Source organism: Meles meles, chromosome 6 (genome assembly GCF_922984935.1).
Source record: "Meles meles chromosome 6, mMelMel3.1 paternal haplotype, whole genome shotgun sequence".
Lineage (NCBI taxonomy): Eukaryota > Metazoa > Chordata > Mammalia > Carnivora > Mustelidae > Meles > Meles meles.
Window position 1 is genome coordinate 28,212,224 of NC_060071.1, and position 16,589 is coordinate 28,228,812.

General features: G+C 38.3%; 1 protein-coding gene across 1 annotated transcript in view; it reads right to left on the reverse strand.

The window, feature by feature from the left end:
• Positions 1 to 16,589, reverse strand: part of OCA2 (OCA2 melanosomal transmembrane protein) — a 530,032-nt gene that overhangs the window by 139,194 nt on the left and 374,249 nt on the right. The window lies entirely within an intron of this gene.

Sequence of the window (16,589 nt, forward strand, 5' to 3'; positions counted from 1 at the left end):
CCTACAAGAAATGTTAAAGGGGACTCTTTGAATAGAAAGGAAAGACCATAGTAAGAGCAACAAAAGTAGAAACACAATAGCAGAAAAATAAGTATATTTGTAAAGATCAGTGAAAGAACTCACAAAATATGACACCATATACCTAAAATGTGCCAAGATGAGGAATTTAAGAATGGGTTCAAACTTAAGTGACCATCAACTTAATACAGACTTCCATATGCAGAAGACTGCTTTATACAAACCTAATGGTAACAACAAATCAAATACCAGCAATAGATATGCAGAATAAAGACAAAGGAATCCAAGTATATCACTAAAGAAGGCCAGCTTATTGTGAGAGAAGAGGACAAGAGGAGGAACAGAGAACTACAAAACTATCATAAAGCAATAACAAAATGGCCATAAATACATATCTTTCAAAAATTACTCTGAATGTAAATGGACTTAACACTCCAATCAAAGACATAGGTAATGGAAAAAATAAAAAAGCAAGACCCATCTAGTTCCTGCCTATAAGAGACTCATTTTAGACCTAAAGACAGATTGAAAGTGAGAGGATGGAGAAACATTTATCATGAAATGAAAAACAAAAGAAAAGCCAGACTAGCAATACTTGTATCAGACAAAATAGACTTTAAAACAAAGACTGCAAGAGGAGATAAAGAAGGACACTACAGTCTCTCATGGTTCATCTCCCCGTCTGATTTCCCCTGCTTCATTTTTCCCTTCCTTCTTTTTTAGGAAGGGAAATATATACTACTCCTTATGTTCCACATATGAATGAAACCATATTATAATTGTCTTTCTCTACTAGAATATGGACTCTGGAAAACAAACTGAGGATTTTAGAGAGGAGAGGGGTTGGAGGATGGGCTAACCCAGTGGTTGATATTAAGGAGGGCATGTATTGCATTGAGCACTAGATGTTATATGCAAATACTGAATCATGGAACACTACATTAAAAATGAATGAAGTACTGTACAGTGACTAACATAACCTAATAAAAAAAAGAAGGACTCTATGTAATAATAAAGGGGACAATCCAACAAAAAGACACACAGTTGTAAATATTTATACACCCAACACAGGAGCACCCAAATATGCAAAGCAATTAATAAAAAACATGAAGTAATTGATAGCAATACAATAAAAGTAAGGGACTATAACATCTCACTTATATCAACAGACAGATCATCCACACATAAAATCAACAAGGAAACAGTGGCTTTAAATGACACATTGGACCAGAAGGATTTAACAGATATATTCAGAACATTTCAACCTAAAAAAGCAGAATACACATTCTTTTCAATTGCACATTGAACATTCTCCAGAATATATATCACACATTAGGCCACAAAACAAGTCTCAAAAAATTCAAAAAGATCAAAGTCATACAACGAATCTTTTCTGAACACAATGCTATGAAACTAGAAATCAATCACAAGAGAAAAACATGGGAGGAGTACATATATATGGAGATTAAATAACATTCTACTAATCAATGAGTGTGTCAAATAAGAAATCAAAGAGGAAATTACAAAATACATGGAAACAAATGAAAATGAAAACACAACAGTCCAAATTTTGGGATGCAGCAAAAGCAGGGAGATTCTAAGAGAGAGCCTGGTGGTAGTAAAGAGGGCACATATTGCATGGAGCACTGGGTGTGGTGCATAAACAATGAATCTTGGAACACTGAAAAAAAATTAAATTAAATAAGAAAAAAGGGAGTTCCTTGTTGGAAGTTTATCACCATATCGGCTTACCTCAAGAAGCAAGAATATTTTCAAACAAACTAAACTTACACCTAAAAGAGCTAGAAAAAGAACAACAACAACAACAAAAAACCCTAAACAGTAGAAAGAAGGAAACAATAAATATTAGAGTAGAAATAATTGAAATAGAAACTAAAAATAAAATAGAACAGATCAATGAAACCAGGAGCTGATCATGGGAAAGATCAACAAAATTGATAAGCCTTTAGCCAGATTCTTTAAAAAAAAAAAAAAAAGTGAGAGAGAGGGGACTCAAATAAACAAAATCAGAAATGAAAGAGGGAAAATAATAATCAAATTGACATCACAGAAATACAGAGGATTATTGGAGAATATTATGAAAATTTATACACAACAAATTAAACAACCTAGAGAAATGGATAAATTCCTAGTAACATATGACTTCCCAAAACCAAACCAAGAATAAATAGAAAATTTGAACAGACTGATTACCAGCAATGAAATTGAGTCAGTAATGAAAAAACTCCCAAGAAAAAACCTCCAGGACCAGACAGCTTCTCAGGTGAATTCTACCAAACATTTAAACGAGAGCCATTTGTATGTCTTCACTGGAGAAGTGTGTGTTCATGTCTTCTGCCTGTTTTTTGACATGATTAGCCATTTTTTAGGTGTTGAGTTTGAGAAGTTCTTTATAGATCCTGGATATCAGCCCTTTGCCTGTAGTGTCATTTGTGAATATCTTCTCCCATTCCATGGGTTGCTTCTTTGTTTTGTTGACTGTTTCCTTTGCTGTGCAGAAGCTTTTTATCTTGATGAAGTCTCAAAAGTTAATTTTCACTTTTGTTTCTTTGCCTATGGAGTCATGTCTTGAAAGAAGTTGCTATGGCCAATGTCACTTCTGATAGATTCCTGGATTCTGATATATTCCTGCCTCACACTGAAGTCTTTCATCCATTTTGAGTTTATCTTTGTGTATGGTGTGAGAGAATGGTCGAGTTTCATTCTTCTCTACATAGCTGTCCAATTTTCCCATCACCATTTAATGAAGATAATGTCTTTTTTCCACTGGATATTTTTTCCTACTTTGTCAAAGATTATTTGACCATAGAGATGAGGTTCCATATCTGGGCTCTCTAACCTGTTCCACTGGTCTATGTGTCTGTTTTTGTGCCAGTGGCATTCTGTCTTGGTGATTACAGCTTTGTAATAAAGCTTGAAATCAGGCAACGTGATGCCCCAGCTTTGTTTCTCTTTTTCAACATTTCCTTGATGATTCAGGGTCTTTTCTGGTTCCATACACATTTTAGGATTGTCTGTTCCACCACTTTGAAAAATGCCACTGGTGTTTTGATCGGGATGGCATTGAAAGTATAGATTGCAAAGGAGAGTTAATACTTATGTTTTGTAAACTATCAAAAAAAAAAAAAACAAACAGAAAAGGAAGGCAAGCTTCCAAATTCATTCTATGAGGCCAGGATTAATTTGATACCAAAACCAGATTAAGAAACTAGAAGGAAGAGAACTACTATCCTCAAAAAAATACTAGCAAACTGAATCCAACAATACATTACAAAAAATCATTCACCATGATTGAGTAGGATTTATCCCTGAGTTACAAGGGTGGTTTAATATTCACAAATCAATGTGCTACATCACAACGTGGTCATGACAGTAAGAGAAAGAATTTTTAAAAATATGATCATTTCAATAGACACAGAAAAAACATTTGACAAAGTAAAAAAAAAAAATCTATTCATGATAAAAGACTTCAAAAAAGTAGGTACAGAAGAAAATTACCTCAATATTTTAAAGGCCATCCATGAAGAAACCCCCCCAGTGAACATCACCCTCAATAAGAAAAAACTGAGCACTTTCCTCCTAAGGTCAGGAAAAAGACAAAGATATCCACTCTTACCACTTTTATTCAACATAGTACTGGAAGTCCTAGCCACAACAATCAGACAAGAATAAAAGCATCCAGGGGCACCTGGGTGGCTCAGTGGGTTAAGCCTCTTCCTTCAGTTCAGGTCATGATCCCAGGGTCCTGGGCCCCCATCAGGCTCTCTGCTCAGCAGTGAGCCTGCTTCCTCCTCTCTCTCTGCCTGCCTCTCTGCCTACTTGTGATCTCTCTCTGTGTGTCAAATAAATAAATAAAATTTTTAAAAAAAGAATAAAAGCATCCAAACTGGTAAGGAAGAAGTAAAACTTTCACTATTTGCAAATGACACAATACTCTAATATACAGAAAACCCTAAAAACACTCTACCAAAAACTTACTAGCACTGATAAATGAATTCAGTGAAGTCATAGGATATGAAATCAATGTACAGAAATCTGTTGCACTTCTATACACTAATAAAATAAGGCCCCAGAAAGAGAAATTAAGAAAATAATCTCATGTATAATTGCACCAAAAAATAAAAATACCTAGGAATAAATTTAACCAAGGAGGTGAAAGACATGTACTCTGAAAACTATAAAATACTGGAAAGAAACTAAAGAGGACAATTGGAAAGACAGACATTCCATGCTCATGGATTGGAGAACACATGGATTTTTAAAATGTCCATACTATCCAAAGCAATCCTGAGATTTAATGGAATCCCTATTAAAATACCACTATCATTTTTCACAGAGCTAGAACAAAAAATCCTAAAATTTATATGGAAACACAAAAGAACCTGAAGAGCCAAACCATTTAAAAAAAACTGGAGGTATCACAATTCCAAATTTCAAGTTATGAAACTGTGGTCACAAAAATAGTATGACACTCAAAGGAACGTAGTAGAAAGCCTATAAACAAACCTTAGATTATATGGTCAATTAATTTTCAATGAAGGAGGCAAGAACATCTACATCCAAAAGAATGAAACTGAACCACTTTTCATACACCATCACAAAAATAAACTCAAAATGTGTTAAAATCCTAAATGTGAAAACCAAAACCATAAAAATCCTAGAAGAAAGCACAGGCAGTAATTTCTCTGACACCAGCAGTAACAATTTTTTCTACATATGTCTCCTAAGGCAAGGGAAGCAAAAGCAAAAATAAGCTATTGGGACTACATCAAAATTAAAAGTTTCAACACAACAAAAGAAACAATCAATAAAACTAAAAGACAACATACTGAATGGCAAATGATATATCTAATAAAGCATTAGTATCCAAAATATAAAAAGAACTTATAAAGCTCAACATGCAAAAAACAATCAATTAAAAATGGGCAGAAGACATGAATAGACATTTTTCCAAAGAAGACCTACAGATAGCCAACAGACACATGAAAAAATGCTCAACATCATTCATCATCAGGGAAATTCAAATCAAAACCACAATGAGATATCACTTCACACTTGTCAGAATGGCTAAAATTAAAACACACACACACACACAGAAACAAATGTTGATGAGGATGCAGAGAAAAAGGAACTCTTATATACTTTGGGTGAGAATGAGAAGTGGTGCAGCCTCTGTGGAAGACAGTATGGAGAGTTCTCAAAAAAATTAAAAATAGAACAACCATATGATACAGTAATCATGCTACTAAATATTTACCCCAAGAATATAAGAACACTAATTCAAAAGGATATATGTACCCCTATGTTTATTGCAGCATTATTTACAATAGTCACATACAGAAGTGGCATAAGTGTCCATTAATGGATGGATAAAAAAGATGTGGTGTGTATACAGATGATGAGGATAAATATATAGGTAGACAGATGATTGACAGATATAATGAAATATTCTTCAGCCATAAAAAAAGAATGAAGTCTTGTTATTTGCAATGACATGAATGGATCTAGGGAGTATAATGCTTAGTGAAATAAGTCAGTCAGAGAAAGACAAATACCATATGATTTCACTCATATGCGGAATTTAAAAAACAAAGCAAATTAACATAGGGAAAAAAGAGACAAACCAAGAAACTACAGAGAGTAAACTGATGGTTACTGGATGGGAGGTGAGTGGCAGGATATTAGTGAAATAGATATTTGGGATTAAAGAGTACACTTATCATGATGAGCACTGAATAATGTATAGAATTGTTAAATCACTGCATTGTATACCTGAAATTAATAACACTCTATGTTAACTGTAATGGAATTAAAATGAAAAACTTAACTAAAAAAATTCACTTAACCCACAATTGTATGTCGGGAAATTTATCATCGATGAGCAAGAATGAAACAGTTTTATCCATGGAGATATTCAAAACAGAATCAGTAACAAAGAATAGAAAGCAACCTGCATGGCCAACAAAGGTAAAATAGTGATATATCTACATGTTGTAAGAATAAATATATTCTATTTTGAAATAATAACTAGTGACCTGGTAAAATGTTCACAATATATTATGAAAAATGAAAGGTAAGACACAATGAGATTAAAATTTTTGTTAACCAGTATATATGTGTCATGAGAGGAATGGAAAATGTAAAAAAACACAAAAAATTTTGATTAGTGGTTATTTCTTGGTAGCAAAACTATCAGTTGTTTTTATATTTTATTCTTTTACTTTTAAATATACCTTTGAATATATATTTATATAGTCAGAAAATAGTATTTTTTATTTATTTATTTATTTTTTTTCCTGGAAAAGTGGGTTATGGGGTCACTCTATTTTTTTTTCCCATTTTATTTATTTTTTCAGCGTAACAGTATTCATTCTTTTTGCACAACACCCAGTGCTCCATGCAAAACGTGCCCTCCCCATTACCCACCACCTGTTCCCCCAACCTCCCACCCCTGACCCTTCAAAACCCTCAGGTTGCCCCAACATCCCACCCCTGACCCTTCAAAACCCTCAGGTTGTTTTTCAGAGTACATAGTCTCTTATGGTTCGCCTCCCCTCCCCAATGTCCATAGCCCGCTCCCCCTCTCCCAATCCCACCTCCCCCCAGCAACCCCCAGTTTGTTTTGTGAGATTAAGAGTCATTTATGGTTTGTCTCCCTCCCAATCCCATCTTGTTTCATTTATTCTTCTCCTATCCCCCTACCCCCCATGTTGCTTCTCCATGTCCTCATATCAGGGAGATCATATGATAGTTGTCTTTCTCTGATTGACTTATTTCACTAAGCATGATACGCTCTAGTTCCATCCACGTCGTCGCAAATGGCAAGATTTCATTTCTTTTGATGGCTGCATAGTATTCCATTGTGTATATATACCACATCTTCTGTATCCATTCATCTGTTGATGGACATCTAGGTTCTTTCCATAGTCTGGCTATTGTAGACATTGCTGCTATAAACATTCGGGTACACGTGCCCCTTCGGATCACTATGTTTGTATCTTTAGGGTAAATACCCAGTAGTGCAATTGCTGGGTCATAGGGTAGTTCTATTTTCAACATTTTGAGGAACCTCCATGCTGTTTTCCAGAGTGGTTGCACCAGCTTGCATTCCCACCAACAGTGGAGGAGGGTTCCCCTTTCTCCACATCCTCTCCAGCATCTGTCATTTCCTGACTTGTTAATTTTAGCCATTCTGACTGTTGTGAGGTGATATCTCATTGTGGTTTTGATTTGTATTTCCCTGATGCCGAGTGACGTGGAGCACTTTTTCATGTGTCTGTTGGCCATCTGGATGTCTTCTTTGCAGAAATGTCTGTTCATGTCCTCTGCCCATTTCTTGATTGGATTGTTTGTTCTTTGGGTGTTGAGTTTGCTAAGTTCCTTATAGATTTTGGATACTAGCCCTTTATCTGATATGTCGTTTGCAAATATCTTCTCCCATTCTGTCAGTTGTCTTTTGGTTTTGTTAACTGTTTCCTCTGCTGTGCAAAAGCTTTTGATCTTGATGAAATCCCAAGAGTTCATTTTTGCCCTTGCTTCCCTTGCCTTTGCCGTTGTTCCTAGGAAGATGTTGCTGTGGCTGAGGTCAAAGAGGTTGCTGCCTGCATTCTCCTCAAGGATTTTGATGGATTCCTTTCTCACATTGAGGTCCTTCATCAATTTGGAATCTATTTTCGTGTGTGGTGTAAGGAAGTGGTCCAATTTCATTTTTCTGCATGTGGCTATCCAATTCTCCCAGCACCATTTATTGAAGAGGCTGTCTTTTTTCCATTGGACATCCTTTCCTGCTTTGTCGAAGATTAGTTGACCATAGAGTTGAGGGTCTATTTCTGGGCTCTCTATTCTGTTCCACTGATCTATGTGTCTGTTTTTGTGCCAGTACCATGCTGTCTTGATGATGACAGCTTTGTAATAGAGCTTGAAGTCCGGAATTGTGATGCCACCAACTTTGGCTTTGTTCTTCAATATTCCTTTGGCTATTCGAGGTCTTTTCTGGTTCCATATAAATTTTAGGATTATTTGTTCCATTTCTTTGAAAAAAAATGGATGGTATTTTGATAGGGATTGCATTAAATGTGTAGATTGCTTTAGGTAGCATAGACATTTTCACAATATTTATTCTTCCAATCCAGGAGCATGGAACATTTTTCCATTTCTTTGTGTCTTCCTCAATTTCTTTCATGAGTGCTTTATAATTTTCTGCGAATAGATTCTTACTCTCTTTGGTTAGGTTTATTCCTAGGTATCTTATAGTTTTGGGTACAATTGTAAATGGGATTGACTCCTTAATTTCTCTTTCTTCAGTCTTGTTGTTGGTGTACAGAAATGCAACTGATTTCTGTGCATTGATTTTATATCCTGACACTTTACTGAATTCCTGTACAAGTTCTAGCAGTTTTGGAGTGGAGTCTTTTGGGTTTTCCACATATAGTATCATATCATCTGCAAAGAGTGAGAGTTTGACTTCTTCTTTACCAATTTGGATGCCATTAATTTGTTTTTGTTGTCTGATTGCTGAGGCTAGGACTTCTAATACTATGTTGAATAGCAGTGGTGATAATGGACATCCCTGCCGTGTTCCTGACCTTAACGGAAAAGCTTTCAGTTTTTCTGCATTGAGAATGATATTTGCGGTGGGTTTTTCATAGATGGCTTTGATAATATTGAGGTATGTGTCCTCTATCCCTACACTTTGAAGAGTTTTGATCAGGAAGGGATGCTGTACTTTGTCAAATGCTTTTTCAGCATCTATTGAGAGTATCATATGGTTCTTGTTCTTTCTTTTATTAATGTGTTCTATCACATTGATTGATTTGCGGATGTTGAACCAACCCTGCAGCCCTGGAATAAATCCCACTTGATCGTGGTGAATAATCCTTTTAATGTACTGTTGAGTCCTATTGGCTAGTATTTTGGCGAGAATTTTTGCGTCTGTGTTCATCAAGGATATTGGTCTGTAGTTCTCTTTTTTGGTGGGATCCTTGTCTGGTTTTGGGATCAAGGTGATGCTGGCCTCATAAAATGAGTTTGGAAGTTTTCCTTCCATTTCTATTTTTTGGAACAGTTTCAGGAGAATAGGAATGAGTTCTTCTTTAAATGTTTGGTAGAATTCCCCTGGGAAGCCGTCTGGCCCTGGGCTTTTGTTTGTTTGGAGATTTTTGATGACTGTTTCAATCTCCTTACTGGTTATGGGCCTGTTCAGGTTTTCTATTTCTTCCTGGTTCAGTTGTGGTGTTTATATGTCTCTAGGAATGCATCCATTTCTTCCAGATTGTCCAATTTGTTGGCGTAGAGTTGCTCATAGTATGTTCTTATAATTGTCTGTATTTCTTTGGTGTTAGTTGTGATCTCTCCTCTTTCATTCATGATTTTATTTATTTGGGTCCTTTCTCTTTTCTTTTTGATGAGTCTGGCCAGGGGTTTATCAATCTTATTGATTCTTTCAAAGAACCAGCTCCTAGTTTCATTGATTTTTTCTCTTGTTTTTTTGGTTTCTATTTCATTGATTTCTGCTCTGATCTTTATGATTTCTCTTCTTCTGCTGGGTTTAGGGTTTCTTTCTTGTTCTTTCTCCAGCTCCTTTACGCGTAGGGTTAGGTTGTGTACTTGAGACCTTTCTTGTGTCTTGAGAAAGGCTTGTACCGCTATATATTTTCCTCTCAGGACTGCCTTTGCTGTGTCCCACAGATTTTGAACTGTTGTGTTTTCATTATCATTGGTTTCCATGAATATTTTCAATTCTTCTTTAATTTCCTGGTTAACCCATTCATTCTTTAGAAGGATGCTGTTTAGTCTCCATGTATTTGGGTTCATTCTAGCTTTCCTCTTGTGATTGAGTTCTAGCTTCAGAGCATTGTGGTCTGAAAATATGCAGGGAATAATCCTAATCTTTTGATACCAGTTGAGACCTGATTTGTGACCCAGGATGTGATCTATTCTGGAGAAGGTTCCATGTGCACTAGAGAAGAATGTGTATTCTTTTGCTTTGGGATGAAATGTTCTGAATATATCTGTGATGTCCATCTGGTCCAGTGTGTCATTTAAGGCCTTTACTTCCTTGTTGATCTTTTGCTTGGATGATCTGTCCATTTCAGTGAGGGGAGTGTTCAAGTCCCCTACTATTATTGTATTATTATTGATGTGTTTCTTTAATTTTGTTATTAATTGGTTTATATACTTGGCTGCTCCCACGTTAGGGGCATAGATATTTAAAATTGTTAGATCTTCTTGTTGGACAGACCCTTTGAGTAGGATATAGTGTCCTTCCTCATCTCTTATTATAGTCTTTGGCTTAAAATCTAATTGATCTGAAATAAGGATTGCCACCCCAGCTTTCTTCTGATGCCCATCAGCATGGTAAATTGTTTTCCACCCCCTCACTTTAAATCTGGAGGTGTCTTCGCATCTAAAATGAGTTTCTTGTAGGCAACATACTGATGGGTTTTGTTTTTTTATCCATTCTGATACCCTGTGTCTTTTGATTGGGGCATTTAGCCCATTAACATTCAGGGTAACTACTGAGAGATATGAATTTAGTGCCATTATTAGCCTGTAAGGGGACTGTTACTGTATATTGTCTCTGTACCTTTCTGATCTACTACTTTTAGGCTCTCTCTTTGCTTAGAGGACCCCTTTCAATATTTCCTGTAGAGCTGGTTTGGTGTTTGCAAATTCTTTCAGTTTTTGTTTGTCCTGGAAGCTTTTGATCTCTCCTTCTATTTTCAATGATAGCCTAGCTGGATAGAGTATTCTTGGCTGCATGTTTTTCTCGTTTAGTGCTCTGAATATATCATGCCAGCTCTTTCTGGCCTGCCAGGTCTCTGTGGATAAATCTGCCGCCAATCTAATATTTTTACCATTGTATGTTACAGACTTCTTTTCTCGGGCTGCTTTCAGGATTTTCTCTTTGTCACTAAGACTTGTAAATTTTACTATTAGGTGACGGGGTGTGGACCTATTCTTGTTGACTTTGAGGGGGGTTCTCTGCATCTCCTGGATTTTAATGCTTGTTCCCTTTGCCATATTAGGGAAATTCTCTCCAATGATTCTCTCCAATAGACCTTCTGCTCCCCTCTCTGTTTCTTCTTCTTCTGGAATCCCAATTATTCTAATGTTGTTTCGTCTTATGGTGTCACTTATCTCTCGAATTCTCCCCTCATGGTCCAGTAGCTGTTTGTCCCTCTTTTGCTCGGCTTCCTTATTCTCTGTCATTTGGTCTTCTATATCACTAATTCTTTCTTCTGCCTCATTGATCCTAGCAGTGAGAGCCTCCATTTTTGATTGCACCTCATTAATAGCTTTTTTGATTTCAACTTGGTTAGATTTTAGTTCTTTAATTTCTCCAGAAAGGGCTTTAATATCTCCAGAGAGGGTTTCTCTAATATCTTCCATGCCTTTTTTGAGCCCGGCTAGAATGTTCAGAATCGTCATTCTGAACTCTTGATCTGACATATTACCCATGTCTGTGTTGATTAGGTCCCTAGCCTTCGGTACTGTCTCTTGTTCTTTTGTTTGTGGTGATTTTTTCCACCTTGTCATTTTGTCCAGATAAGAGGATATGAAGGAGCAAATAAACTACTAAAAGGGTGGCAAAGACCCCAGAAAAATGCGCTGTAACTAAATCAGAAGAGACCCCAAATTGTGGGGGGGAGAAAGGGGATAAAAACAGGTTCTGAAAAAAAAAAGAAAAAAAATTTTTAAAAATAAAACAAAAAAATATAAAAAAGAAAGAAAAAATATATATATTTAGATGAACTAGTCAAAAAACGTTTAAAAAAAGGGTACAAGTTTTAAAAAATTTAGCAGAAGAAAAAAGAAAAAAGAAAAAAAATTGAAAAAAGAAAAAAAATTGAAAAAAGAAAAAAAAAATTGAAGTAGCCGCAAGACTAAAGAATCATGGGGAGAAAGCCATGAGTTCCGTGCTTTGCTTTCTCCTCCTCTGGAATTGCTCTGGTGTCTTAGGAATTGAATCTGCTTTCTCCTTGATAGATGAACTTCGTCCTGGCTGGATATTTTGTTGATCTTCTGGGGGAGGGGCCTGTTGTAGTGACTCTCAAGTGTCTTTGCCCGAGGCGGGATTGCACCGCCCTTACCGGCGGCCGGACTAAGTAATCGGCTCGGATTCGCTTTTGGGAGCTTCTGTTCCCTGAACGCTTTCCGTAGAGTTCCGGAGGATGGGAATGAAAATGGCGGCCTCCCAGTCTCCGGCCCCGAGGAGCCGAGAGCCTAGGGCCCCACTCCTCAATGCACCCCCAGAGGACAGCACCCATTCACTCCCGTATCCCCAGCCTCTAGCCGGGCTCCGAGCTCACCCAGCCCGCGACCAGTTCAAGGTAACCCCGAGCTGAGAGTTCAGTCCTCGGCTCTGTCTCTGCAGCTGGCTTCTCCGTTCTAATACCTGCGAGCTCTCCGACACTCTGACACCCCCGATCCTTCTGTGACCCTGCGGGGCCTGGAGCCACGCTGGCCCCGCGTGGGCTTCACCCCGGTTTAGCCCCTGGAGCAATGTCCCTCAGTGGAACAGACTTTTAAAAGTCCTGATTTTGTGCTCCGTTCCTCCGCCGCTTGCCGGGAGCCGGCCCCTCCCCCCGCGGTCTATCTTCCCGTCGTTTTAGATTCACTTCTCCGCCAGTCCTACCTTTCAGAAAGTGGTTGATTTTCTGTTTCTAGAGTTGCTGTTCTTCTTCTCTTCACTCTCCCGTTGGATTTGTAGGTGTTTGCAATGTTTAGATAAGCTATCGAGCTGATCTCCTGCTACCTGATGTATTCTCAGGCTGCTACTTCTCTGCCATCTTGACTCCTCCCCCGTATTTTTTATTTTTTTTAATAAAATGGGAAGTCAACATTTTGCACTGTGTATCTCAGGAAGCCACCCTTTTTGAAAGAAATATTGAAATAGGGTAGATTAAGGTCAATTCAGTGCATTTGCACCTGCAAACTAAGAATTTTATGCAAATAAAGGGCTGAATATTTAGATGACCATCTTTTTTTTAAATTAATTTATTTTTTCAGCGTAACAGTATTCATTGTTTTTGCACAACACCCAGTGCTCCATGCAACACGTGCCCTCCCTATTACCCACCACCTGGTTCCCCCAACCTCCCACCCCCGCCCCTTCAAAACCCCCAGGTTGTTTCTCAGAGTCCATAGTCTCTCATGGTTCACCTCTCCTTCCAATTTCCCTCAACTTCCTTCTCCTCTCCATCTCCCAATGTCCTTCATGTCATTTGTTATGCTCCACAAATAAGTGAAACCATATGATACTTGACTCTCTCTGCTTGACTTATTTCACTCAGCACAATCACCTCCAGTCCCGCCCATGTTGCTACAAAAGTTGGGTATTCATCCTTTTTTTTTTAAATAAACATATAATGTATTTTTAATTCCCAGGGGTACAGGTCTGTGAATCACCAGGTTTACACACTTCACAGCACTCACGATAGCACATACCCTCCCCAATATCCATAACCCCCTCCCCCTCTCCCAACCCCACCTTCCCCCAGCAACCCCCAGTTTGTTTTGTGAGATTAAGAGTCATTTATGGTGGGTAATAGGGAGGGCATGTACTGCATGGAGCACTGGGTGTGATGCCAAAACAATGAACACTCTTATGCTGTAAATAAACAAATAAAAAAAAAGAAGAAAAAAACTTATCTATGATTCTACACATTTGGCAAATAATAAATAAAATTTAATGTTTAAACCTGAAAAAAAAAAGAGTCATTTATGGTTTGTCTCCCTCCCAATCCCATCTTGTTTCATTTATTCTTCTCCTATCCCCCTAACCCCCCATGTTGCATCTCCACGTCCTCATATCAGGGAGATCATATGATAGTTGTCTTTCTCCAATTGACTTATTTCACTAAGCATGATACCCTCTAGTTCCATCCACGTCGTCGCAAATGGCAAGATCTCATTTCTTTTGATGGCTGCATAGTATTCCATTGTGTATATATACGACATCTTCTTTATCCATTCATCTATTGATGGACCTCTAGGTTCTTTCCATAGTCTGGCTATTGTAGACATTGCTGCTATAAACATTCGGGTACACGTGCCCCTTCGGATCACTATGTTTGTATTGTTAGGGTAAATACCCAGTAGTGCAATTGCTGGGTCATAGGGTAGTTCAATTTTCAACATTTTGAGGAACCTCTATGCTGTTTTCCAGAGTGGTTGCACCAGCTTGCATTCCCACCAACAGTGGATGAGGGTTCCCCTTTCTCAGCATCCTCGCCAGCATCTCTTATTTCCTGACTTGTTAATTTTAGCCATTCTGACTGGTGTGAGGTGATATCTCATTGTGGTTTTGATTTGTATTTCCCTAATGCCGAGAGATGTGGAGCACTTTTTCATGTGTCTCTTGGGCTAGATGACCATCTTTTTAATGATTTTATTTATTTGACAGAGAGAGAGAGCAGGGACAAGCAGGGGAAGCAGCAGGGAGAGGGAGAAGCAGACTCCCCACTGAGCAGAGAGCCCAACCTGGTCTCAATCCTGGGACCCTTAACCAACTGATGATCATTTAATGACCAAACTGCTTTGATTTATGAACAGCAAGGACCTGAGAAGAATGATCAGAGGTGGAACCAGAGAGAAATAAGACATGGCTCTTGAACATTACTAACCACAGAGACGTTTTTCCTTCATCTATGAAGGTGGATGCAATTCTTAAGGCCACTAGCTAAGGAGGTTTTAGAAGTTAACTGGCAGTCTTGCCCCAATCTTTCTGAGGTCCCCAACTTCCTAGCTTTCACCACTGTAACTCTGCACACAAGGTGCTCATATAGAATAGAAATACAAGACCTATTGGATAAGTTCAGTGTGCACAATATTTTACCCATTGGAGCTGAACCCTGAGCCCTGTGCATAATCTGAGTGGCTGCACGCAAACGCTTTCAGTCATCAGAAGTCCTGATGATGATGATGATGATGATGATTAGCTTCAGGGGTAGAATTGAGTGACTCATCAATTGCATATAACAACCAGTGCTCATTACATCAAATGTTCTCCTTAATGCCCATTACCCAATTACCCCATTCCCCCCCACCTCCCTCCCATCAGCAACCCTCAGTTTCTTTCCTATAATTAATAGTCCCTTATGATTTGCCTCCCTCTCTATTTTCCTGTTATTTTATTTTTTCTTCCCTTCCCCTATGTTCATCTGTTTTGTTTCTTAAATCCCACATATGAATGAATTCATATGGTATTTGTTTTTCTCTGACTGACTTATTTCACTTAGCATCATACCTTCTAGTTCCATCCACATTGTTGCAAATGTCAAGATTTCATTCTTTCAGATGGCTGAGTAATATTCCATTGTACATCCAGGCTTTTTTCATATTCCTGATTATTATGTCAAAGTTACACTGGAGAAAATATCAGACTAGCATATATTGTTTCCCTAAAAACCTTCTAATCTTTTATGAAATTACTATCAGTCCTCTGAAGCCTACTTGTGAGACCAACCAGTATTTTTAAATGGCCGTGAGATGAGAGTCCCTATGGTCCAGGTAGGGCTGTCAGCAGGTAAAGGGCTAGTGTATCATATGCTTGGCTGTCCAAAGAAAATGAGACCAGGGGCATGCAAATGACAGCCGTCCAGGTCTACAGAAATTGGGAATCCAGTCCAAATGAAAAATCCCTGGAATTTGGGGGTGCAAGTCTATATCTCCCATTGCTGCCCCTCTTAGGGAACTTGTCTCTGAAAGCTGTTTGTTGTTGTTGTTTTGGTTTTTTTAGCTGTGCTCCAGTGATGAACCATCACTGAATACAGCAAAGATAAGATGATGAGGTGAGTTACACTGCTAAGGCCACTGATGTATTTGCTATAATAAAAGTTGTTCTCATTAAGAAAATTCTTGTTGAAGGGCGCCTGGGTGGCTCAGTGGGTTAAGCCGCTGCCTTTGGCTCAGGTCATGATCTCAGGGTCCTGGGATCGAGTCCCGCATCAGGCTCTCTGCTCAGCAGGGAGCCTGCTTCTCTCTCTCTCTCTGCCTGCCTCTCTGCCTACTTGTGATCTCTCTCTGTCAAATAAATAAAATCTTTAAAAAAAAAAAAAGAAAATTCTTGTTGAAGTGATAGGATTATGCCTCTTATGCTTAGCAGAGGCTGATGACATCTAAACAGGAAGAAGTGGTCAATTGCTAAGTTTCAGATTTTTTCTCTTAACTGTGGGGGTGTCAGAGTCCTGCTGAGAGATGTATGTTCAGTATCCCCTCGGCTCCCTGCCCAGTCTCGTCCCTCCATCCCATGCCCAAGTCTACCAGGAGTATTGATTAATAAATGTTAGTGTCCCACCAAAATTGTCAAGAATTGGGGCGCCTGGGTGGCTCAGTGGGTTAAAGCCTCTGCCTTTGGCTCAGGGCATGATCCCAGGGTCCTGGGATCAAGCCCCACATTGGGCTCTCTGGTCAGCAGGGAGCCTGCTTCCCTCTCTCTCTGCCCTGCTTGTAATCTCTGTCAAATAAATGAAAAAGTAATCATTTAAAAAATGTCAAGAATTATTAGCCACTCATGAACAACACAAATGGTCAGTATAATAAGTCTT